The sequence below is a fragment of the Panthera onca genome, chromosome B2, assembly GCF_046562875.1.
Source record: "Panthera onca isolate mPanOnc1 chromosome B2, mPanOnc1 haplotype 2, whole genome shotgun sequence".
NCBI lineage: Eukaryota > Metazoa > Chordata > Mammalia > Carnivora > Felidae > Panthera > Panthera onca.
This window is the reverse complement of record NC_138343.1, coordinates 3049892-3075805: the sequence shown is the minus strand read 5'-3', so window position 1 is coordinate 3075805 and position 25914 is coordinate 3049892. Positions and strand designations below refer to the sequence as shown.

The 25914-nt window shown below is 48.5% G+C and overlaps 8 non-coding genes across 8 annotated transcripts; 4 read left to right on the top strand and 4 right to left on the bottom strand.

Annotated features, from left to right (window-relative positions):
• Nucleotides 1-1480: 1480 nt before the first annotated feature.
• Nucleotides 1481-1574, top strand: TRNAI-UAU (transfer RNA isoleucine (anticodon UAU)). Its single transcript has 2 exons — nucleotides 1481-1518; nucleotides 1539-1574. It is a non-coding gene; the product is annotated as a tRNA-Ile (tRNA).
• Nucleotides 1575-11765: 10191 nt separating this feature from the next.
• On the top strand, nucleotides 11766-11838 carry TRNAF-GAA (transfer RNA phenylalanine (anticodon GAA)). The gene has a single exon. It is a non-coding gene; the product is annotated as a tRNA-Phe (tRNA).
• A 2412-nt stretch (nucleotides 11839-14250) lies between these two features.
• Nucleotides 14251-14324, top strand: TRNAI-AAU (transfer RNA isoleucine (anticodon AAU)). The gene has a single exon. It is a non-coding gene; the product is annotated as a tRNA-Ile (tRNA).
• A 1379-nt stretch (nucleotides 14325-15703) lies between these two features.
• TRNAR-ACG (transfer RNA arginine (anticodon ACG)) lies at nucleotides 15704-15776 on the bottom strand. The gene has a single exon. It is a non-coding gene; the product is annotated as a tRNA-Arg (tRNA).
• Nucleotides 15777-16585: 809 nt separating this feature from the next.
• On the bottom strand, nucleotides 16586-16667 carry TRNAS-CGA (transfer RNA serine (anticodon CGA)). The gene has a single exon. It is a non-coding gene; the product is annotated as a tRNA-Ser (tRNA).
• Nucleotides 16668-18269: 1602 nt separating this feature from the next.
• Nucleotides 18270-18342, bottom strand: TRNAV-AAC (transfer RNA valine (anticodon AAC)). Its single transcript has one exon. It is a non-coding gene; the product is annotated as a tRNA-Val (tRNA).
• Nucleotides 18343-21778: 3436 nt separating this feature from the next.
• TRNAT-AGU (transfer RNA threonine (anticodon AGU)) lies at nucleotides 21779-21852 on the bottom strand. The gene has a single exon. It is a non-coding gene; the product is annotated as a tRNA-Thr (tRNA).
• Nucleotides 21853-23929: 2077 nt separating this feature from the next.
• On the top strand, nucleotides 23930-24003 carry TRNAI-AAU (transfer RNA isoleucine (anticodon AAU)). The gene has a single exon. It is a non-coding gene; the product is annotated as a tRNA-Ile (tRNA).
• The last annotated feature ends 1911 nt before the right edge of the window (nucleotides 24004-25914 follow it).

Below are 25914 nucleotides of genomic sequence, written 5' to 3'. Positions count from 1 at the left end.
TCAGCTTAAGATCCGGTGGCGCCCCAAGTCTTGTAAGTTTCCACGTCTTAAGAACAGTAATTCCCAAGATGCGGGCTCTTATCTGGATCCGGATCCGGGACACGGGCCCATGGACGCTGCCCTGGGATTTACACGCGGCAGTAGAACAGTGCCTGCCGACGGCTGCTGTTCAGATGGGATGGTCTCTAGAGGTCAGGCCAACTTGGTCTCTGGAGGGCGTGGAGGGGGTTGGGGGCGGGGCGGGGGAGGACTTCTCCGGTTGAGGGTCATCTACCGAAGATCTAGTGTTGCTTCTCACCTCTCGTGTTCAGGTGTCACACACGTGGAATGACAGCGGCCCAGCGATGGTCTGCGCTCCCCTCCCCCGCCGTGCGTGTGTCTGGGAGGAGGAACCTGGTCGCCTGCCCCCACTGTGAGGCAGTGTGTGGTCAAGAATACTGGGCAGGCTATTCTCCTCTTTAAACGATTCCGCTTCTCCTGCACAGGAATTATTCCATAAAAGCAAAAAGGCCTCGCATCTTGTGTGTACTTCCACTTTAATGGTTGCAATTTCCGCGGGCCCAAATCAAACGAATAAGCCAGCAGACCAATGCACACAAGGGGCTTTTATGATTAAAGGCCACATGGAGGGGACGAGGGTTGTGGGTGGGCATGACATCACAAACAGCCAGGCAAACAGCCAGGAACCTGCAAGACCGAGCGGGGTGGAGGAATGCGGGTGGGGAGTGGAGTAGAGTGGGGTGGAGGAGAGGGAGGTGGGGGGTAGAATGGGGTATGGGGGGGTGGAGGAGAGGGGGGTGGGGAGGTGGAGGGGTTTGGGGGTGTATAGAGGTGCGGTGGGGTTGGGGTGTTGAAGGGGGTGTTGAGGTGGGGGGTTGGAGGGGTGGGGGGGGAGGAGCAGGGTGAGGATGGGGGTGGGAGTGTGAAGGAAGGGGGGTGGAGGGAGGGGGGTGGAGGAGGGGGATGGAGGGATGGGGTGGGAGTGGGAGTGTGGAGGAGGGGGGTGGAGGGATGGGGTGGGGGTGTGTGGACCCGGCCTTGGCCGCCGTGACGCGCAGCAGGAGCGAGGAGGGGTCTCGACTCCAGCGGTTCCCGCGGGGGCTGCCGCAGCGGCGGGCTGGGACCCGGGCTCGCGAGGAGCCGGCGGGCGCGGACTCCAGGGGGCGCGCGGAGCCGGGGTCGGGGACGCGGCTCGTCGGCGCCCCGGGCGCGGTGGGAGCCTCTCGGAGCTGCGGGCGGGGCGGCCCCACGGCTCCCGCCCGCGGACGCCGGCCCCGCCCCGCGGGGGAGGTGGGGGGGAGGGGGCGGAGCCGGGAGGGCGGAGCGCGCGCCCGTCCCGGGGGGAGGGGCAGGCGCCGGGACGGCGGCGTGCGTCGGCTCGCAGCGGGGCGGCGGGTGCGGGCGGGTCCCCGCGCGTCCGCGTGCCCGCGCGCCGGCCCCAGGCTCTGTAGAGCGCGCGCTGGCGGTGCGGGGAAAGCATGCTCCAGTGGCGCAATCGGTTAGCGCGCGGTACTTATACAGCAGTATATGTGCGGGTGATGCCGAGGTTGTGAGTTCGAGCCTCACCTGGAGCATGTTTTCTTCCCTTTGCGGTTTCACACTCCTTTTCTTCGGGCGCGTTTTCCCCTCCTCCTCCGGACAAAGCGCTGGAGGGAGCGTGTGTTCTTTTCCGTGGCGAGACCGCGGATATGGAGGGCATTTGGTAGTTTTCGAACGGGTCGAAACCGCACACCAGAGGAGGCAAATTGAATTTATCCAGGCAGAGGCGCTTCTCCCGGGTCAGGGGGCCTCACAGCCATTGCATATCGGCGGAGGAGGCCCCATCCTTTCCCCGCTCCTTTCCTTAACGGATTCCGCAGCTCTTTGGGAAGCGGGCGGGGGAGCGGAGCGCCGGGGCGTGCTGTCTGCTGTCAGCTCCCGGGGTGCGGATGGGGGCAGAGGGGGCGCTCCCGCATCTTAGTTCTGAAGCCGCAGGGCGCCGTCTGGTGGCCGGATTCCACCTGTGACATCTTCGTGGGATTTGAGTCGCCCAGGCCGGCCTCCAGCAGTGAGGCACCGGGCACAGGTGGCTGGGTACGTACTTCTTCCTAATTTCATCAGAAAATAAACAGACAAGGCCTGTTTGCAGAGCTGCTCTCATTCTGACGCTGTGTCTGAAATAAGTGATTCAAGGTTGCCTGTTTCTTTGTCCAGGCTGTCCTGGATTTATTCTGTCTCGGGGCCTCCTCCTCTTCTGTTCCTTAAGTACGACATTCCCTACAGTTCCGTCCTCCGCTTTCCTCTCGGCTAAGGATATACGCAATCTTTGTGTGGCATCCGTTCCCTTGGTGACAGCCTCTCCCAAGAACCGAGGTCTACCCTTTCTGTCGCACCCAGCCCTCTCGTTTGAACCCAGAGCCCAGCATCCTGCTGACCTCTGCGCTGTTCTGACCTTAACCCCGTCGGGTCTGTAACATCGACACGTGGGAAAATTATCCACCTTAAACCCACTCCCGCTCCTGGGCTCTTTACTTCAAAGGCGGTCATTTAACGTATGTGGAATGCCTGCGTGTTTACTGGGTCCGTGCTACGTGCTGAGGTTACCCACTGAGGTAAAACGATGAAGCCTCTGTGCTCTGGATGCTGAGTCCTAGGAGGGAGGAATCCGCAGTGACCAATTAAAAATAAACATCCAAGTAGACAGAGTGGCGGAGTGCTTCCTGGAGAAAAACAAAGACAGGCGACAAGGGACAGGAGGCACCAGAGTATGTGCTGGGAGTGCTGTATTGTGTAGGGTTGTGACGGAAGGCTCGCTAAGCCAGTGGCCTGTAGGCAGAGGCCCGAAGGAAGCAAGGAAGCGAGTCTCAGGTCTCCACCGCGGAAGTCCTGCCCAGGCCCAGGGAAGAACAAACACGCGGCCTAGCTGTGGGATGTCCCCAGAAGCTCACTGTGGTGTATTTTTCCACAGAAGAGCCTCTTCGATAATTTTTGAAAAGCTAATACGTGACATGATGTTATATACGGTACCGGTTAGGACCGAGGCCAAAGGATGTTCGAGGAGACGGTGTGGAAGCAGAATCCCAGAGGCACAGAGCAGTGTCCCCAGGGCTTTCCCGCGTGCTGTCCGAGGCTGGGCTGTCCCTGGCTTCCGAGGCTTGATTTTAGAGCACTGCCGCGGGTTGTTCAAAACAGAAGACAGCCATGCAGTTTTCTAGCAACTCCTTTTTCGTGAGATTCTCACCAACTTAGTGGCTTAAAAGAGCGCAGGATCATTGCGTTGCAGCTCCTTAGGCCGCGAGTCCACGGTGGCTCTCGCTGCCCTGAGATCAGGCTGCTGGCCAGGCTGGGACCTCCTGGAAGTTCTGGGGGAGCATCCTTCTTCTTGCCTGCTCGGCTTTCAGCCTTCTAGAGCCCGCCGGCGCCTTGGCCCTGGGCCATTCCATCTCCAGAGCCAGCCACTGAATGACCCTGATCGCTGCTTCTGTGGTCACCTCTCCTTTCCTGACTCTAATGTTTCTCCTCTTCCATCTTTTAAGGACCCTTATGATTGTATTGGAGCCCCTGGATAATCCAGGATAATCTCCCTATTTTAAGATCCTGAATTTAGGCACATCTGCAAAATTCCGTTTGCCGTGTGAGGCAGCATGTTCCCAGGATCTGGGGGCGGTGGTGTGGACATCTTCACGGAGGCTTTAGTCTGCCCAGCAGGATGATCGTATCTCAGGGGTAAACTCCACCACCGTCGACGGGGAGCAGCGCCTTCCCCCAGCATCTCCTCCTTCCCTGGTGTAGCCTACTTCCCCTGCACGCCCCCCTGGCCACCACTCACCTGCTCTCCGCTGCCATCCGGCTGCCTTTTCTAGAATTTCGTGTAAGTGAGATCATACAACTTGTGGGGTTTTGGTTCGACCTCTTCTACTTGGCATCGTGCTGTGCTGATGTCTGTGGCCGAGACTCATGTTTGATTCCTCGTATTTGTCTGTTACGTGGTCTTCTTGATTCCACCTTACCTCCTAACATCTCTCTCTATTCCCCTGCCTATGAGATTCTCTTCATCTGGTTCATGTGCCAGATTCCTGCTCCTTCTTCGTGGCCCGGAAACAGACCTGATGGTTTCTTCCCTCTTCCTAATAGATAATTTGTAGTGCTGAATTCACATTTATCTCATGGTAAAAAAGATGTGTTTACATATACAGCCGTCTTTCCTACGAGTTTGCTTATTAAGGGCAATTACCATGACTTTTTGCTCAAAAGTGCTCAAAATGCTCAAAAATATCTATAGAGTCTCAAAATGGTACAGGAGAAGAATGCAGAACTTTGAAGAGAAAAGGAAGATAAAAAAGGAAGGAGGAAAAAGTAAGGTGGTTTGGATGGGAATGATGAGAAGGAAAAAAAAAAAAAGGGGTTTCTGTTGGCTGTTCCAGGTGAAAATATCAGATATTTTAAACACTATAACTCGAGGTTTTTGTAGAGTTGACACACACTTCCACCAAATGAGGATTGATTTACACGCTTGGCTGAGAAATAGAACTGGTAATGAGTTTGTTTTAGCCACCGTGAGACCTCGTGTGCCATCAGAAAAGGCCACATGGGGCGCCTGGGTGGCTCAGTTGATTGAGGGTCCGACTCTTCATTTGGGCTCAGGTCATGATCCTGGGGTCGTGGGATCCAGTCCGTGTTGGGCCCCATGTTGGGTTCCACACTGGGCACTGGGCGTGGAGGCTGCTTAAGATTCTCTCTCTCCCTCTGCCCCTTTCCCCAGCCTGTGTGCACTCTCTCTAAAATTAAAAAGAAGGCGGGGGAGGAGGAGGAGGAGGAGGAGGAGGAGGAGGAGGAGGAGAAGAAGAAGAAGAGGAAACAGCCAAATATTCTACTTCAAAAATTTCCCTCTTCATTGTGTCCAGTAAAATTTTGTGACTATTTATGGAGTGATAGAATTTTAAATAGTTGAACAAGAAACTTTCTCACAATTTTGACCTGTGGGTGTCTTTACTATTTGCTTATTTCTCCCCAGTTTCCATTTCTATTTCTGGTGCAAACTGAAAAGATCCATATCCTTAAAAAGCCCTGTAAGTGATTTTATCCATAACTTAAATATGGCCCACTCTTGCGTCTTCTGTCACATCCAAGTTATGGTTCATGTAACAATGTAATGCCCAAAGTTCCAAAACCTCCCACAAAAGACCACCGGAGTCGTAAGTCAAAGCCAAGCGGCAAGGGTCGTTTATTGCAGGTTCGAACCTGGTCCTCTGCGCACTCGTCGCCGGTGACACAAGAGGCCACGAATAGGGTTGGTATAGCGTTTTTATAGACAGAGACAAATAGCACAGGGGAGGTTTTTACTTGTGGCGAGAGGAAGAAAGGGGGAAGGGGGTGAGTGAGGAATGTGCTAAGCAAGCAGGTTTACAGAAGCGAGAAATGCCGGTTAGTTTGTATACAATCACTTATTTCATTACATATCAGACTACATTTAGGAAGTTTTACAGCCCATTCTACTACACAGCGGGTTACAGGAAAGGTCTCACAATGCTTGTAAAACAGACTTCTCAGCAATTGTATTTCTTATCAAAGATCCATAATAAGCAGAAAAGAGAACCTAGCTTTAAACTAAGGCAGGGCTGTCGTTTGAATTCAAAGCTGTTCCTTTCATTTAAACTAAGGCGGGGCTGTCATTTGGATTCAAAGCTGTTCCTTTCAACAATTTTGTGAATTTTTATTTATTTATTTATTTTGCCTAGATAACACATTTCCTTGGCTCTGAATATTTGTGAGTATCAAGGTCCTCCCTGGTTCTATCTCCCAGCCCCCAGGTCCCCGAGCACAGGCTGTTGCTTTACGTTGTGGACGCAAATTGAATAAGCTTTTTAAAAATCTTTAAAGAGAAAGGAAAAGAGTTTCATTTGAGCACAAGTTAGTTCAGGTGCCTGGGATACACAAACCTTGCAAAGAAGAGAGAGCTCTTAGGAAGGAACATTTGGTGCAGTTATATATGTTTTTCACATTTAAAAAAGTTATGGGGGCGCCTGGGTGGCTCATTCAGTTAAGCGCCAGACTTTGGCTCAGGTCAGGGTCTCGTGGTTCATGGATTCAAGCCCTGTCAGGTTCCGTGCTGACAGCTCAGAGCCTGGAGCCCGCTTCAGATTCTGTGTCTCCCTCTCTCTCTGCCCCTCTCCTACTCATGCTCTGTCTCTTTCTCTCAAAAATAAATAAACATTATGTTACAAATCATCATGATGAAGAACACTCTAGAACGTTAGACTTTATCTTACATTTTTAGTATGTGCAACGCCGCGTGACTTTAATCTTACAGGAACCAGGGAGGTTTTGAAACTTTTCTTATCTTTATGTTAGGAATGCTCCTTTTTGGTTATTATTATTTTTTTAAATAAAGCAGATGTACCGTGTGTGTTCAAGGCAGAAATAGAGCCCCTGCTTTGAGGTTTTGCTGAGTCATTTTGACCTTGGTAAATGTTAAAGCATGGCTTCCCTGGGAGCCCAGAAGCAGGGCCCATAAACATGAAAAGTTGACAATCTTCTTTGTTTTACCAATGTTGTTAGTTTCTTCAAAAACTAGAGTGACTTACATTCTCTTCTTTGCCAGATACCATTCGAGGTGAACATGTGGAGAGGACCCCACCCCTTCCCAGGTAGTGAAAACGGCCAGAGAGGTCTGTCCTTTGCTTCAGATATTGGAAGCTAATCTATGTCATACCCAAAAGTAGCAGTGAAACCTTGGTCTGTGAGCCTAATTCGTTTCAGAAACATGCTTGTGATCTAAAGCACTTCATTGCAAATATATCCAATATGTATTTGTATATTCAAGCGAACTTCAAAACCATTGGCTCAGTTGTGATCACCTGACGTTCGGCGTCACGTACGACTCGTTTTGCAAGACATCGCTCGGGTATCAAGTGAAAATTTATCAGAAACGTTTGCTTGTCTTGTGAAACGTTTGCGGAACAAGATACTTGCAATCCCAGGTTTTACTGTGTATATATTTTAGGATGGGTCTGGCCACATACCACAGCTATGTCAGAAAGACCAACCATGTGATCTAGGGTGGGGGCTTTAGGTCATGCTCTCAGGCAGCCTGGAGAGTGAGTTCAAGCACATGCGTAATCGATCACTTATGCCTGTACAATAAAGCCCGGTAAAAACTCTGGGCACAGAAACTCAGGTGAACTTCCTGAGCTAACAATAAATACTCTGTGCATTGTCACATGTCGATGCAGAACGGTCGCTTATCCTGAGGATGACAGCAATTTCATTTGGAACTCTGCCAGAGTCTGCTGGATGTGTGTCTCCTTTTGGCTGATTTTAATTTGTGTCCTTTCCCTTTAATACACTGTAACCAATGAGTATAATAGCTCTGATAAGCTCCGGGACCCCTTTTAGCAAATTATCGAGCCCAATGGTGTTTTGCAGAACGAAAACTTGCAAATACGTGTCAGAAGTGAGAGAAGCCTAGGGACTGTGCCCTCACACTTTGCTGTTTGGCTAACTCCAGGTAGAGGAGTCAGGTAGAAATCTCCCCCGATCTGACAGTGCTTCCCATGAAACGGATCAATAGTAACATAGGGAATAAGCTTAATTATTTCTAACACCCTCTTTTTACAATATTAAGGAGCAAATCGTGGCTGATTCTCTAGGAGCCCTCTGGGAAATCTCAGTCAGTGTTAGGTGCAAACTGCGTCAGGAGTTGAAGCGAGGAGAAAAAAATGTCAAAAGTTTCCAGGTAGTAACACCTAATTAAATAGGTTCGCAAGTTAATACTTGGCTACCTATTTAACCAAGTGACAATAAGATCTTAAAGGTAAACACAGGGGACTTTCAGTTTCTGCTCCAACGTGTAAACAGTTTGGGAGCCATCACTCTCATCCTCACCACAAGAGAAAAGCTGAAAATCAAGAATTGTCCCTAGATGTATCAGGATATTGAGGTCACAGGGCGACCTGGTAACCCAAAACCTGGAGAGGAAGGAGAGCGGCAGAGGGAATCACGGTCACTGATCACAGTCCGTGAGCATCACAGAAGGTGGAATCACAGCCAATGCTCAAGTAAGCCCCAGAAGGTGGAAACAGAGCGGGAGACAACTAACAAAACAAAGAACAAGGGAAATGAGTGGAAAATGTTTACAAATACGGATGTCCTTGACTTGCAGTGGGGTTACGTCCTGCTAAACCCATCATAAATGGAAAATGTAAGTTACAAATGCATTTAACGCACTTCCTACAGGACATCAGTTTCGCTCGCCTCACATGTGTTCAGAATGCTCCCATCAGCCTACAGTTGGGCAAAATCATCTTAACACCCAGCTTATTTTATACTAAAGTGTTGAATGTCTCATGTAATTCACTCAATGCTGTGCTGAAAGTGACCAGCAGAACGGGGTCAGAATGGTTGTGATGCTTCCCAGCATCACGAGAGAGGACCCCACCCACGTCACAGCCTGGAAAAAGATCGAAATCCAAAGTCTGCTTCCTCCTGAATGTGTATGGCTCTTGCACCAACGTAAACGGAACCATCATAAATGGGGACTGTCTGTGCGGTAATCCCTCCGTACACGTGGTTCCACTTTTGACAGTTTCCGCTGCCCGCGGTCAGCTGAGGTCTGGAGGCAGACGACCCTCCTTGTGACATGTCATCAGAAGGTCAAGAGCAGCCTAACGCCTACATCGCAGTGGCTGCCTCATTCAGCCACTGCATGTTTCAAAACCTATGGGCCTGTACAACACAAAGAGTAAATCCTAGGAAACTGTGGACCTCGGCTGCCAACAATGTATCACTCTTGGTTTATCCATTGTAACAAATGTATCATACTAATGCAAGATGCTACTAAGAGAAGAAACTCTGAATTTGGGGGAATAGGGAACCTGGGAACTCCCTGAACTTTCTGCACAATTTTTTTTTGTAAACCTAGAAATGCTCTGAAGAATAGCCTATTTTAAAAAGTCAACATAGAAGGTAATGTCATTATAAATAACCGTAGCTGTGTCAAAGGTGGAAAGACTTTGTTATCTTACATAATCAAGGGCATACTAAAAACAGATAGTTGGAGGAGTTAAATTCTGCCCTTTGGGGGAGGAAATGAACTGAATTGTCACCGTTGTGCCAAAGCATGTAATGGCGGGAGCTTTTGAAGGGGGCTTGGGGTGCATTTAGAGTTACCCATAATATCAAGGTGAAAAGCCAGAGCAAAATAACTGTCAAACAAAGAAGCAAAATTAGATCCTTACTGAGCTGCCCCAGACGAATGTCTGGAGCACCTGTATCAGCAGGTGGTCTTTCTGGGATCGATCCCAGAGCCACCGTCAGGAAAGGACGACAGCAGGCTGGGAGCCCTCAGCGTCTGGGTGGATGAGACGGGTGTCCCAGGTGGGCTTTTACTCCCGTGTGACCCAGGACACCAAACGGCCAAAGACAAAAGCCAGATAGATGAGGACACCGACTTTCTTTAGGCCCTCGTGATCGGGAGAGTGCCCCAGAATGCGGGATGGCGGCGTTCTCTGCAGGGTGGTTTGCCTTAGACTTTTATAGGGAATATACACAGCGTCCACATGAGGTTGTGTGGAATCGTTTAGCAACTGGGGAAGTTTCAATCAGATGAGTGGGAAGTGTTCAGTTGTGTGTCTGGCTACTTTCAAGGGGATGGTACAGAGTTCACGCAGCAGGCCTGGGACTGCTGTCCTTAGAAGGGCCTGCTTGCAGGATGGGCCTGTGGCTGGCATCTGGGAACTTAGATTCTAAGAGATTCCGACCGTTTCCCAAATGGCGGGAGCGCCTCACTGTGCCTGAGCTGTTCATGCAAAGCATACAGTTCTGCCGAACACCTGCCTTCTTCCTGGGTCTGCAGTTTTGATATACGCTAGGCAGTCTCCCCCCACCCCCAAGTATTTGGGCACCGGGTCTCTAACGAACTTCCCTGGTGGACATTTTCCATGTCTTGTCACAGTTTTCGGCTGTGGGAATTAAGCCTGTCCTCTCTGACTCGCCCCTGGTTTCCCCCAGACTTTGCGCCCGGTGCCTTTTTCCTTTGCTGACTTTTGCTGTGATAAATCATAGCTATGAGGACACCTATATGCTGAGTCCCGTGAGTCTTTCTCGAATCATTGAACGGGGGGTGGGGGTGGGGGGACAGAGGGACAAACAGTTCTCATCTTAGTCAATCACTCATGTCACAAAGGCATGACATGAGAACTTGGCGAGGAGTGACAGGGGAAGGGTCTGTGTTTGGTCTTACCAGCAGGTTTGGGCAAAAGAGGAAAGATTTGTGTTTGGGCTTGTCTGCGCTTAAATACTATGATGATGTTTTGCATTATATAGGAGGTGGGGTTTGTTGACTGCAAGTTGCTCATATAATTTTTGATACAGGGTATGCTAAATTATTATTTTTTTCAGTTATCCAAATAACAGATACCCCCATAGTGTAACTATTTTAAACAATACAGAGAAACACCAAAAATATCTTATTCTCCCCTCTGTTAATAATTAATGTCATTAGTCATCAAAAAAAAATACAAGTGAAAATCACAAAGAAACTGCACAACATCCTGGCCTGAATAGCCAAAATTAGAATGGCTGACAATATCCGGTACTGGCTAGTCTATGAAGTAACCAGAAGCCTCACACATCGCAGTTAAGAGTGTATACACTTAATATGTGCATTTGGAAAACTGTTTAGCAACATCTAATAAAGTTAAACATACATATATCCTGTGACCCAGCAATTTCATACTCTATCTGTGTATTTATGTATCTAGGTATTTATCAATGTATCTGTCCATATACCTTTGTATCTATCTATGTATCTATCTGTGTATGTATCTATCTATTTATATGATGAATGAGTGCTTATGTTCACCTGAAACCATGCACAAGACGGTTCAGTGGCTTTTGTAGCCTAGAACTGGAAACCAAATGCCATCATCAGCATTAGAATGAACCGGTGAATTGTGGTGTAACCAAATGGAAGTTGATGTAAAGGAACAAACTGTCTTCACAGATAAAAACACAGATGAATCTCAAAGACAATATTGAGTGAAAGAAACCAGACATAAGAATGCAGATTCAATTTGTTTTAATGTGTATGAAGACACAGTAAAGGACAGCACATACAGTGAGAGCCCGGACCAGTGGCTGACTTTGGGAGGACAGCAAATGAGAGGGAGTCTGACAGTGCTCAGGTGCTTACACAGGGTGTGTGCTTGTAAAAATCATCAAGCTGTGCACTTAAGATTTGCATACTTTACGCTATGTAATTTATACTTTCGTAAAATGAAAGGGGAAAGGAATAAAAACAACTGAAAGAATAAAAAAATTGGGGGGGGGGTCCAAACTAGAAATTACCCCAAATGGTGTTTTCTTGAATTCTTCCAGCAGGAAGCTTTGAATCCCTACACTCCCACGGCTATCTAATTCATACATTAGAAACCCAGTACAAAATTTTCTTTATCACCTTTTTTTTTTGTTCTTCCTACAATACTCAGGAAACCTTAAATATGGTCACACATTGTGTAAATTTGTTTAACTTTTTTTCGTATAGTTAACATACAGTATTGTATTACTGTATGTATAGTCACCCCCCCCCGTCTGATTTCTTTTTCCGTAGGATTAGTTTTGAAATGGGCAAAATGTAACATTTTCAGAAGATTATTTTTGTGTTACATTTTCAGAAAACAACACAAAAAATTTACTGACTTTCCTGAAACGTATCATCCTAAAAAGCAAATAGGCTGTTCAGAAAAGCTTATTTAAGGAGTAATTGACAAGAAATGCTCTCAGGGCTCGCCGAGATAGCTCAGTTGGGAGAGCGTTAGACTGAAGATCTAAAGGTCCCTGGTTCGATCCCGGGTCTCGGCAGGCGTCCCGCACCCCTTTTGCAAATGTTGACTTTCCTATTACTGATGGGCCTCGGAAACCGTGAACTCATAGCAAATGTCAGTCACCCTCAAATAAGTTCAGTCCACAGCACCATTTATGTGGAAAGGAGCCGCATACATTTACCCTTACTTTATTGGAAAAGGCTTTTGTAAACTCTGGCAAAACGCAATTCTACATCTATACACTAAGGTCCTCCAGTTCCTTCAGGTAAAGAGAGCTCAGTGCCTTTTTCAGAGCACTGGGGTGTTATTAAATGCATCCATAAGAATCAGGGCATGAGCACTTTGAGTTCTTCACTTAATTACCTCTGTTTCTGCTTTCATTTAGGGTCCTTACATGGTCAGCACTTTGAATCTTGTAAGAAGTTTTGCTTACTTTATACAGCATTTTGGTTTTCAGCTCTAGGGACAGTCCTAGTGCGTCATTTTACTGTGCAGAAAGGCGAGAATGATAGTTTAAACACAAATTGAATTGTATTTATTTTTAAAGACCCTCTGGTTTATTTTTTTAATATAATTTATTGTCAAATTGGCTTCCGTACAACGCCCAGTGCTCATCCCAACAAGTGCCCTCCTCCATGCCCATCACCCACTTTCCCCTTCCCCCCCACCCCCCGACATGAACTGAATTTTACTAGTATTTACTAAGATTATACGTGACTATATATATGCTATAAAATAGCACGGGAATTGTGAACATTGATCTATCATTTTTCCCAAGGCAGCGCTGGATACTTAACGGAATCTAATCTGAAACATAACGCGCATCGTGTGAAATTCTCTTACAAGACATTTGCTGCACACGCTACAATATATGGCCGAGGGTGTAGGTGGGGACGTTAAAGGAACGCTTGACTAGGGGTAGGATATTTTGGGGGGGGGGGGAAGGAAGCAGACGAGCGCTCTGGTGGTCTCCGAGGACGATCTGAGGGTAGAGGCTAGGATCAATGGATTCGTTCTATGCCATTATGTTAAAGGGGGTCTTTTCACGAGCCCCTCTTCTGATCCGGAATCACTACGTTCACACGCAAGATTTCACTTAAAAGCAGGCACGGAAAAATACAGTTGTGGACGTGGGACCTTCGGTCCACGTGGGCAGGGGACCGAGGTGGGGTGAGGACAGCTGACCCGCACCCTAGGTTTCCCCAGCTGGGAGGGGCTGGGTCTGCAGGGGAGCGAGTGCGGGGCCCGCGGTGGTCCCGGAGACCCAGGGGCGGGGTCGGAAAAGTCGGGGGGCCGGGCCGCCCTGGAAACTCCGTTCTTCCCGGAGGAAGGAGTCCAGGGTAATCCCTTCGGCGTTTCAAGGCCCGGAAACCAGCGACGTGCGTCGCGGCGGCTTTGCCTGCCGAGCCCGGAGCCCGGGACGCGGTTGGGGGGCGCGGCTGCCGTGCGGACCCCGGGGTCAGGTCGCGGTGGGGCGCGCGGCTCCCCGCGACGACGAGGAGGACGCAGACCGCGGAGGCCACCTCGGGGACTCGGAAGCCCTGGGCCCCCAGTCTCTACCCGTCGACCCTGGACACTTCCAGAGCGGACCCTGGAGGCGCGTGCTTCTGTCCTGCGCCAGCGTCGGCTTTGAACCCAACAGTCGTCATCACCTGTTGATTCTCTTAGCTTTAAATAAAAGTATTCTCGGAAAAGTATTCTCAGCACGAAAGTTCGACAAATACGTGGGGAGTAACTCACGCCGGGAACACCTTCAACCTGTCTTCGGGGGACCGGCCAGGAGGCTCGTGGGACGCCCAGCGCGCAGCTGGCTGACTCCGGGGGTCCCCCCGCTCGCACCCCGCGATCCGAGGGACACCCAGCAGGTGCCGTCGGCGGAGAATTAACAGCCGGGCGCCGCCTGCCCCTCGCCCTCTGCAAACCTCCGCGGCCCTGCTCTCCCGCCCCCAAACAGGACAACTCACGGTGGTGACCCGTGCTGCTGGGGGCCGCCGTCCCGGCTCATGACGTCGGGGCAGGTGTCTGCGGGGCTTCAGAGACCCCGGGGCACAGGGCCTTTCCTGCCTCGCGCTCGTCTGCGTTTCCTTGCCTGGAACCGACCTGAACTGGACGCGTCACTAAGGTACAAGTCCTGGGAGAGAAGTTTGCGACGTGTGATCCGGAGCTACCGACTCCCTCTAAAAAGGGGACACTCCCTTCACCACAACCGAAAATCCCGTCCCGGTGCTCTCTCCACACATAGGCTGGCCCCAGCGTCTGCACAAGTCTCTCCGTGGATTTCCTAGTCCAAATCCGAAGAACTGGGAGTGTAGACTTCTCATTACAGGCTATGGATACAGTTCAAAATGGTCCTTAGAAGCGGGAGAAGAAAAAGAAGACATTCCCCTTAGTTTTAGGCAAACAAAACTGTAGATGAACTTATTCTTTTAGAAAGCGTCCCCCGTCGGGTGGCCGGTTAGCTCAGTTGGTTAGAGCGTGGTGCTAATAACGCCAAGGTCGCGGGTTCGATCCCCGTACGGGCCACGCAGGGTGACCTTTTTGGCCTTCCTGGCGCGTGGGCTTGGCCAACTCACTCGTCGGACCCCAAATCGCCGCGAATCAGAATCAGAAGTTCAGACCTTCCTCTTCCCAAAAGTAAGGCTATGTATCTTCGCTTCGCTTCGCTTGTTCTTAATTAAAAGTAACTACACCCGCTGCGAAGAGTTTCCTGAAGCAACCCGAGGGAGTGGTGTGGGAACGAGGCGGCTGTGTTTTAGGAAAGGGGGGCGTCAAGGACAGTTGTAGCAATGTGCCTGCTCGGTTTTCGGTGAAACTCCGGGAGACGGTATTATCCGGGCGCGTGAGAGAAGCTGCTAGAGAGAAAAGGAGGCAGGCGGAGGTTGGCGGTGACTCGGTTGGCTGGGGCAGCGACACACGGGCTTCGTTCCGGTCGGGTCTCCGCCCCTGCACCTGCGGGCCCCCGGCGAGGCTGCACCCGCTTTCTTCGGTTCCGTCCCCGCCCGCCAAGGCGCACGCGCTGACCGCAATTCACCTGCCACGCCGAGCGAGGAGACAGGCTACACATTGGGAAATCGGTTCACGTATGAGGATGATCTTCTGGGCTGGTTTGAAGAATTTCCCCCACTTGGCAGTGATTCCCCCCCAGCCTCTATGCTGGGCCCCGACGCACAGGGAGGAGGCAGGTCTGTTGAGAGCCTCCTCCCCACCACACCCCCACCCCCGGGAGCTGCCACCTCCCAGGTCTTCCTCATCTTCTCCCGCAGTTTACTTTTGTAAAAGAAGGGATTCCTGTCGGCTCTTCGTCCCTCGGGGGCGGGGGCGTCTGTCCCCACGATGGCCTGGCCGGGCACGTGGGGACATGTCGGGGAGGAGTGGCGACTGCGGCCGGCCGTCAGGGCCAAGCTCTAAGGGGCCCCACTGAGGCAAAGAGCCGCTCGCACCGTGTCCCCACAGCCCAACCTTCCTTGAGGGGTTCCCCAGGAGGGGTTCCCTTTCTTGGCTGGTAGCCGTGGGAGGAAGCAGCTCGCAGGAGAGACCTCTGGGGTGAGGACCTTTCCCACGGGGAAAAATGTGGGTGGAAAAGATACTGGAAGAACAGCTTTTATTTTTTAGAGCTTCTTTGATTTTAAAACCTTCCTTCTAACGGTCTTTTTGGGCCAATCTCCTGTCTCAAGTTCAAGAGATGAAGGAAGAAAAAGCTTAGAGGATCGTTCCTTCGATGCTTCTGACGCGTCTCTTTCAGACTCAACCCACAGCCGATGTGGCACAGCATCGCGAGGGCGAAGGATCATGTTCCAGGAAAATGTGTTCGGAGGACTTTGAGGATTGTTTCAATCTTTCTTTTTTCTTTTTCTTTTTTTTATAGGTACCTAGAAAGCATGAAGAGAAAAAAGTGAGCCCGACGAGCCAGCCAGGAGTCGAACCTAGAATCTTCTGATCCGTAGTCAGACGCGTTATCCATTGCGCCACTGGCCCACGCTTGCTCAGGTGGCCTCAGTGTCAGTATTTTCGTTACTTTACACAATTCACACCAGACGAGGAAGTGGTTGACTAGGAACAAAATCTGTACCAATTCTGGGAAAGCATAATTGATTTTATGACTTGCTTGCAGAACACATTTACATAAAATGTTTTCATTGAAGACAGAGGGCGACCTGCGCTTCTCTGACTGTCCCCATGGGACACTTGTTTGGCGCTTCGGGGCTGTTTGCTTTGCTTCGTTTTGGTTTGGCTTTTGCTTGAACAAATCTCCACGGACGCAGGGTTCACGTTCCCTCTGGACTCTGTCATCACTCCAGCTTATACTGGTGCCTGGCTTTGGGGCTCCTCCTCACCGCCCCACCCGCAGACGTCGCCCACAGACTGCAAGAAACACCAGATGCAATAAGGAGGCGAGAATTCAGTGGAAGTATACATTTTAAGATTCGCACTTGACGGAGAAACTTGGAAACCAGGAACTCATTTACTAACAAACACAAAATTGGCTTAAATTGTACTTGGCTCTTCGAGGGAGGCAGAATAGTCGCCAGCGTGAGCAGGCGTTCGTCACATTTCACAGCCTCACGATCAGGCAGCCGGTGTTTTTGAGCTCTCCAAGGCCGGATCTCGGCATGGACGGTGGAGACGTGGAAATCTGGAGGTTCTCAGGCGCCCAGACCAGGGAAGGGGAGGGTGGAAGTCACACACCGGGCTGGTGGCCCAGGCGCCTCAAACATTCAGGGTTATAAATTGGGACCGTGGCTGAAGGGAGGGGGCCGGTTGGGACCCTCACCAAAAAGCTACAACGCTGTGAGCAGGACTTGAACCTGCGCGGGGAGACCCCATTGGATTTCGAGTCCAACGCCTTAACCACTCGGCCATCACAGCCCCCGTGGAGAAGGCCCCACTCGCTGGACTGAAGACAAGGGTCTGTCATTGACCCGGTGGCGTGGCAGAAGAGATAGGGGTGGCTGATGCCAGAGGGTCCCCTCAAAACCTTGTTCAACTTCATGGCTCTTTCAACTTTTCAGATATTTAGGCAAAAATCTTGGCAACACGCTTGACTTCAATTACTCTTTCATTCCACACAGGTGCGGGAATTCTCTTTCCCTCTGCCCTCAGAAGCATCTAGATCCGAAAACGCTCTCACCACCCAGCTGCTAGCAGCCTGGTGCACAGCACCTGCACGTCTAACGCGGAATATGCTGCAAGCATCTCCTAACGGGTCCCGCATCCGGCCTTTCCAGCCCTCACCGAACACTCCACCATGAGCAGCCACCGGATCTTTCTGAACCTACTCCTCTTGGTGGCCCAGCTGTGCTCACAACTCAGTGGCGTCTCCTCCTTTCATCAGAGTAAGCGCCCAAGTCCCCACCTGGGTTTCCGGGCCCCTGAAGACCTCGGGTGTCACCCTGCACCCCTGCTCACCTGGCTGCAGTCGCTCTCAGCCTTGTTCTTCGCTGTAAGCATCAGGCTCCTCGCTGTCCCGTGCTTTGCCCTGCCCAGTCCCAGCCCCTTAACTACTGCAGGTGTTTCCTCAAATAACACCTGAAACTCACACCTGAAACTTTCACCTCCCCTCTTTCCAGTGCTTCTCCTCATTCTCTGCTTTATTTTCCCCCATGTCACTCATAACCACTGTAACACACTGTGTAACTTATTTATTTTGTGTGGGACCATGTGAGTTAGTTCATGGGACCATGGGACCGTGTGTTGAAATGTGAGTACTCCTGGCTCCCCATTACATGCTTATTCCTTCACATCCTTTTGGATATGCGTGTATTTTCTTCAAATTCCCAAGGCCCCGATGTTCACAATTTCCATATGTAGGGAAGAAGAACGTTCCCTCTCTTCTCTTAGGCTGGGGGCTGGGGCCTGCGAATCCAACTGACAAAAGACAGATGAACCGGAGAAAAGGTTTACAAAGTTCGTTGATGTTGTTGTTTTTTTATTTTTTTATTTTAATTTTACAGGCGTGAAGGCTTCACGTAAAAGAAGTGAGAACCCAAAGAAGCAGTTAGACTGGAAAGCTTTTATGCCATTTTAGCAAAGGGTGATACATTGTAGGGAAGCGGGTAGACCAAGAAAAGGGGAGCGTGGGCTCCAAGGGGCAACAGTTGTGGGAAGGAAAACAGCGGGGAAAGAATGGAAGACCGGGTTGGTTCGCAGTTTATCTCCTCAGGCTCCTCTTGGCGCTGACTTCCTACCTCCAGTCATCGGGGTGGTTCTCTCTCTGGCAGAACATGGGGGGTGGGGGGGAACCTTCACCAAGGGACACTTACGTCCTGTTTCAGGCACACAGGAGGACAGAGGGCTCTTCCTGTTTGCTTTTTCTCAGTTGCTCTCAGTTCAAGATCATCTTTATACTAAACTGACGTATTTGGGTGTAGCAAATGTTCGCGTGTGTTTTTAAGTCTGAGACCCCAGAAAGGGAGTGCAGGTTCACGTCTAAAAGGATGTAGGCTCAGGAGCAAAACGAAGGCCAGCGGCTGTTTCCGCCCGGTTTCGAACCGGGGACCTTTCGCGTGTTAGGCGAACGTGATGACCACTACACTACGGAAACCCCGTGATGGGAGAACCTGGTAAAAGTAAATATTTCTTGATGCCCCCAGGTCTTTTTCGTAGGGGAATTTTCCCTTTACAAGATTAAAGGGAAAAGATTAAAGGATTAAAGATTCCCAGGAGAAATGCGTTCACCAAAGGTATCTACCATAATGTTCAGAGAAGCCTGTTTAGCCAAAAAAATTGGAAACTACCCCAGTGCCCATGAAGGCTTTCTACAGAAAATGACCCTTGATCTGAGACTTCATAGATGAAAAGACTATGAAGCATGATGCAGAGACGTCAGAAAGGGGGGTCTTGTCATTGGGAACTGAGTGGAGTGGGCGTGATCTTGGGAGGCGGGGAATGGTGGGTGGGCGGGGATGGAGGCGTGGCGGGGGGGGTGGTCAGGAGGCAGGTGGGTGGATATCCAAGGATTTGAAGGAGGGCATGGAAAGAAATGAGATTACATGGGAATATGTGGGCCAGACCAGAGACGATGAGGTGTGTGCCTTCCACAGAGGGGAAGGTATAATTTAATCTGAATGTGATGAGACAGGTTGGAGCCTAAGCTTTAATTCTTGGAGTGTAGACGTCATCAGTGAAGATTTCCTTAAAAAAAAAAAAAAAAAAAAATCAAGGTGTACTTTACACTATTAAAATGCACGAATCTTAAGGATACAGCTCAATGAAAAAATAAAAGTCACATCACCTCATTGATTCAAGAAGCCCAGCAAATGACAGCCAGGATAATCATAAGGGAAATCATAACCACCTAAATTATATTGAAATGCTTGGAAACCAAAGATTTAAAAAATCTTAAAAAGGAGGTGGAGAGAAAAGATAATACATTTTAGGTTAAACAAAGGTTAAATGGAATAATAACTATTCATTCAAAGAAACGCAGAAAAAGAGGAACATAAAAAGGGGGGACAAATGGACAAAAAAATAACTTGACGATGGACTTAAATCCAAATATAAATAACTTCATATCGTGTGAGTGGGATAAACACGTAATTAAGTGGCAGAGATCGGCTGGCAGAATAGCAAAATAAGAAAAACCGGAGCCAACTGTTCCCTGCTTACAAGAGACGCGCAAGATGACTAATGATGACAGGTTGAAGGTAGAGTGACGAGGAAAGCTTCCCTTGAAATCACTAGGCATTAGAAAGCTGGTGTGGCCATATCAATATCAGCCAGAGTAGACCTGAAGGTAAAAAGCAAGACCAAGGTTAAAGAGAAACGTTCAACAACAATTAAATGATCAATTCACCAAGGACACTTATTAATTCTTGGATGAAGCGAAACTGAGAAAATTAAAATAAGAAATAGAACAACCACGACTATGGTTGGTGATTTAAAAGACCCCTTGGAGTAGCTGGTGAGAAGCTGAAAGAAAAGGGGGAATAAGTAGGATATAGAAGATTTAGGCCATGGCTAGTAACTTAGCAATTTAACCTAATTAGCACTTCTAAGATACTATGCCTAACTCTTGCAGAATACACATTATTTTCAGGTGCACCTGAAAAATTCACCAAAACAGGGCCATCGAACAAGTCCCCCAAATTTTTAAAGGACTAAAATAAACCTTCAGATATTTTCTGACAACAGAATTAAACAGGAAGTCAGTAACAAAAAAGTAGAAAATGCCCAGATATAGGGAAACTTCAGCATGACACTTCTATATAAGCCACAGGTCAAAGTCAAATGGAAACCAGAAGGTAATTCTAACTAAAAGCTACTAGAACAATACTTAGTGGAAAATATACAGGTTTACATGCATCTATTAGAAAAAGAAGAGAGGGTTAAAATTGGGAAATTTTAAGAAGGAAGTGATGTCTTGTATTTTAAGACAGAGACTTTGGTGTGTCGAGAATGGCTTTCGATGGCCAATCTGGAAGACAGGGACAGCTAAGAGATGTTGAAGACCCAGAGAGGGACCACTAGAAGGACAGATGGCAAGGACATCTTACGCACGTTGAAGGCACAATCAACAAGACTTTGTGGTGACTTCATGGTGGGAAAGGCAGTGGGAGGAATTGAGGTTAATTTTAACCACAGGTTTCCAATGGGATTGATGTCACTTGAGTTTAGGGCGCATTGTGCTAATAGCGCCTATGTGAAATCTAAGTGCAGATGGAAATAATGAGTTTCAAGCTTGGGCGAGATCTGTTTTGGATGTGCCTATTTGGGGAGATCAGCTCCAGGCAGGCCGCCAAGATGCTTAGAGTTGACGAAGAAATTCTAAAGGATGAAGGATCAACTCCAGAGATTCTGCAATGGGTCAGCGCTGGGGACATCAGCCCTGGAAAGCGCCAAGGTGCTTGAGATTTTTTCCAGGTGTAATCATGGTGTAGGTACAAGGCTCAAGAACTTAAAACTTAACCATCTGAGAGTGTTCGACACTCCTAAGTTTGATGTGCTGTTTATGTGGAATTGTAGACACAGACTCAGCATTAAACAATACCAACACAGAGAAGAAAGTGTGACAACAGGGAACAGGGACAGATGAATCCAGAAGATCTCAGCTGAGTCTGCTGAGTAATGATTTGTGCAAGTAATTATCTACAGGGTGGTCATTATCACATTCATTTCACACCTAAGCTTTCCTGGTGAAAGCTGGATGTACTTCCCAATCATTTCCCTTTCTCCAACACTTTTCATCATCACCATACTTTACCTTTCACCTTTTAATGGACATTTCATTCAGATGAATTCACCAACCTCTCCAGTGCCCAATTTTAGCAACGAATACCTGAACACGAAGAAGAAAGAAGCGCACAGCTGACCTAAAACAACACCATGTCTCCTGTAAGAGCACAGAAGAGAGCTGTCTGTTTGAGGATCCCAAGCCAGGGAACATTTAATAGGGGAGGAGGTTTGAATAAAGAATAACTTATGTCAGGAAATAAATGGTATTTAGTTAGAACTCTCTTCAGCAAAGACACAATTTTGAATGTTCAGGACTTGATTAAAATTATCTTATAGAGGAACTACCTTTTATTTTCTAGTACTGTTAACCACTCAACTCTCATGGAGTCCATTAGATTCAAATCCACTTTAAGGAGTTTTAATAAAATATTAGTCTTCTAACACCTTTGCCTTTCCTGATGGTCAAAAATCAACAGGAAAGTAATTAATCCTTTCTTAGTCATCAGTAATTTCTTAGTAATACAAAGAATATCTGAAAGGGTGTTTTCACAGCGGTTGAATCTCTGTCACTTGATCTCAAATGGCAGGGCAGAGGGGCAAACCTCAGCTAGGCTAGGTGAGGCTCCTTGCCTTTTCCTGATACGTCACCCCTAGAACAAATATTCTGGGTCTTTAAATTACTTACGATGTATAGGATATGTGTCTCAAAGGCGTGAGTATTCCCAGGTAAATTCAAGTTGGTACCTACCCACCTGGAGAAAACATGGGAGGTTAAATCACAAAAGCCAGAAAGAGAGCTGAGGCACAGGCCCCGCTGGGATTCGAACCCAGGATCTCCTGTTTACTAGACAGGCGCTTTAACCAGCTAAGCCACGGAGCCAGGTACGGTAGGCCCATAAGTTACATATTATTTCAGTATGACTTCACACACCTCAACTGTAATGAACTTAGTAACTAGTTCACCAGATGTTTCAGAAATGAAAGAACAGACATGTCTCGGTCAAAACCAAAGAAGAACGTTCTCTTGGAAGGATGAACAGAGGGCCTGGATTGAAATGATTGTCTCTTTTTGGATCATTGTTTCAAGGTGGACACCACTAGACCCACTGAGGTCTGCTGGGGACACAGACCTCTGTTGAACCCTAAAGGAACAATGAGTTGACTTTCTGCTAATCATCCTCTTCTCTTAACCACACCTGCTCTCTCCTCTATTAGTGTGCAAAAGGAGAGGTCACTGGTCAAAGATTAGCACGTGTCTGACACGTGGCTCTGAAAGAGCTCTGAGGATTTGTTTGCGCCTGTCAGAGGGCCCTCCAAAATGCCGGCACTCCTTTCTCCACTCACAGACGTTGACTGCCCATGGTTCACTCACGGCTGGGTTGGCCTCTGGGAACTTCCTCCACAGAAGAGGCACCTTGCGCAAAGTTACACCCACCTTCGAGGGGCGCTCCCATCCAAGGCTGGGTGATGTTAGAGTACAAATCTTTCCCCCACTCCCCTCTGCCTCGACGCAGGACATTCCTGAAGCGCCATTCCAAGCTCAAATCCCCCTGAGACATCAGCTTGAGGCCTCTGTTAAACTACACGCAGCTCAGCTTCTGCCTCTCCCCAATCCCACTTCCCTCACCCTCTCGTATTTACTGATTCTGAGAGCGTTCCCCATGAACTCAGAGCGTTTCCCAGGGAACCGACCCTTGACAAAAGGCAAGTAATGACTGATGCATACTTTGGTCTCTAGAGGTCAAAGTGAAGTCTGAATGGGGTCCGGACTTTCAGAAATCATTTACCATAGCAAGTGCCCCGGGAAAACAAGAATGATAATAATATTAATCTTCTACTCTGCAAACTTTCAGAATTCTCACCGCAGAATAACAACAAAAAACATGAAGATACCTGCTAGTTGCTTCAAACGGTATACAAAGTTGCCAAAAGAGTGCTAAATGGCCAGAAGAATGATTTATATGTATGATATTAAACGCAAATACTTGAAATGGAAAGTTAGGAAATAAAAGGCAAAGTGAGCTGGTCAAAGAATATGGTTCTCATTTCTAGGGAGAAACAGCGCATATCAAGTCCTAAACACCTTACATACTATAGTGCATATCCGAGAGAAGCCCATATAATACATACACGTGCTCACAGGTACTTATAAATGGAGGGGAAAGAAGGCTTTGAGAATGTGCACAGACCGATGAACTTCTGAAAATATTAGTACCCCTGGCTTAGAAAGCGCCGTGGTGGGAAGCCAGGGGGAAGCGGGACCTAGCAGAGAGCGGAGGATGGCAGGACTCCGCGCCCCGCGCCCCCTGCCGGCCCCTCCCGCGTGGGCGCGTCCCGGCAGGGGCATCAGGCCGTGCTGGGAAGGGCGTACCTGCTCCGAGGTTTCCCTCCTTCCTCCGGAGTCGCCCGACCGGGGCTTCGGCTCCTCCTCCGGTTTCAGTCCCGGCGCTGCTCCCGGGCCCAGGACGCGCCCCGCCTCGCCCTTCCCTCCGGCTGGGTTCGGGAGCTCAGGTCGCGCTCCGGGTCCCGGTGGGTCAGCAGCCCCGCCGACCCCAGCCCTGCTCTCGGGCGCCACCACGCGTCCGGGAGCCACACCGCAGCTCCAGCTCGGCGACACTGAGGGGCGGACTCGGCGCGGCGCGGCGCTGCGCAGGGTCCGAGGTGCGGCGTCCCCAGTGTCCGGGCGGAGCCGGCCTGTCTCGACGGTCCCCGGGAGCGCCGAGGCGCCCGGATCCCGCTCCCTGACGTTGGCCTGAATCTTCTCGGGTTTTCCCGGAAGAAGCCCGATCCCTTGAGGCCGAATATGGAGCTTTCCCCCTCCCTTCTCCCCCCTCGGCCCCTCCAGACGGGAAGGACGCGAGGAATAGGAGCGATCCTCTCTTCTTCCCGAGATTAGCCTCGAGGAAGCAATGCTGTTCGAGTGCCGTTTACCGTGGGAAAAAGCCCGCACGTGTCCTGGCCGGTTAGCTCAGTTGGTTAGAGCGTGGTGCTAATAACGCCAAGGTCGCGGGTTCGATCCCCGTACGGGCCAGCTTTTGCGCTACACGTGGAGGGTACCCGCGGGCCTGCACACCTTCTGGGTGCGGGCTTTGCCGGGTGAGCGAGTCTCCGAACTTCTTTGCTGCGGTGCTGGCCCCCAAGGTGGGCACAGTCCCCGCCCCCAGCTTGCCGGTGCCCTGCACCTGTCTCGGCCCCCCGCGCTCTCGCACACTAGCGGGGGCGCCAGAGCAGAGGGCTTTGTTTTCCTGTGACGAAACTCTTCTGGAAGGAGAAAAACCTGAATTATTTGTTTCCTCTGAAAACCAGTTGTGGAATCGCCCTTCCTACCACTCACCGTGGGTCATTCTGCATTCCCCGGTTCGTCTAAAAGACAGAAAGGACTACAAGATGAGAAAAATTTTCCAAAACTTTAATAGTAAGGATTGACAAAGATCTCTGTTTCCTACACTCTCACACTTATTCTGACATGAAAGGGTTACATAACTTGAAACGTTATTTGAGGTTTCTGTTTTTGCGTTAATGATACATACATTGATGGTTTTGAAGAAAGAAACTTTAAAAAGATAAATGCAAACGTTTCCCTTTCAGCGGTATTCTTCCTTAGCCCACTTCTCACCATCACCTTCTGTAGGTCAACTCTGTTCTTAACTTCTCATTTATCCTTACTGGTTTTCATAGATATAAATATTTGTATTTATTATTATTTTTTCTTCTTTTCCCCGCAAAAGATTCATAATCATTTACCCATTGTTTGCCCTTGCACTTTTCTCTTAGTATATCTTGAGTATTTCGAATTGCACTTTCCACTTTGTACACAGTCAAAAATTAAAGCTTATTTTCAAATGAGTTGGTCCTGCCAGCCAGGAGTTGAATCTAGAAATTTCTCAACATCATACAAAGTGTCGGGTTTTCCAACACAGGGAAGGAGGTAGTGGAAATGATATCCTTAATTTTCTCTAATGTGAACAAAGCGTTTTCTTTCTCAAGCCATATCACATTTAGAGACTTGAATAGGCACTCCTAAGCTGCTCAATTATCGAACAAAATTACAATTTTGACAAATGTGTATCGATCTTTCACTCCAGTATGGCACTGTGTTGTCCTTCATGAAAAGATGTGAAGGAAATATGAAGTGACAGACTGGAGTCCGAAAGACTGTGTGTGCATGACTATGATCTCTTTAAAACTATCCTGCGACTAACTCTCATGTGGTTTTGGGGGAAATGGGTAACGTAAGACAAGGGGCAAACGTGGAAAATGTGTTCCCAATTGTTGAAATTGGATGAAGAGTATATAGGAGTTCTTTGTATTACTTTTGCTTTTTTTTTTTTTTTTTCTGTAAGTGTGACATATATGTTTTTTAAAACTTTAAAACTAAAGAATCAATAAGAAGGTTTCACACATGTCTCAGGACATTATTAAATGTGCTAAATAGTCATTCCCTTTAGATGGTGGAGTTATGAACCATGTTTAGTTTTTTCTTTTTGCTTAGCCACATTTTCTGCAATGAGCCCCTATATATACTTATATAATGTAAAACAAACAATAACAAAAAAATTTAGAAAAAAACAAAGAAAGAGAAAAAAAAAGAATCATCAATCTGTAGGATGTTTACACTCATTATACTTCTTTTCCTTATTGGGAAACTAAATAAAAGGAAGTAACCTACTAAGTAATTAAAGTGAAATTCCCAGAAAGAATTCCTCATGACAATCGTGCAGGGTACATGGCTCACATATGCTCAGAGTTTCTTATCTAGACAGGAGTTTTCAAGTCCACGGTTCATATTCGGTATTAATGATGAGATTAATATTAATTTAAAATTGGAGCAATTAATATTCTAAGGTACAATTCAAGATGCTGTGAACTTGGTTATTTGAATAGGACGATTCCTTGGAATATGATCATCCACTGACAAAATGACAAACGTGCCTTTGAGAAA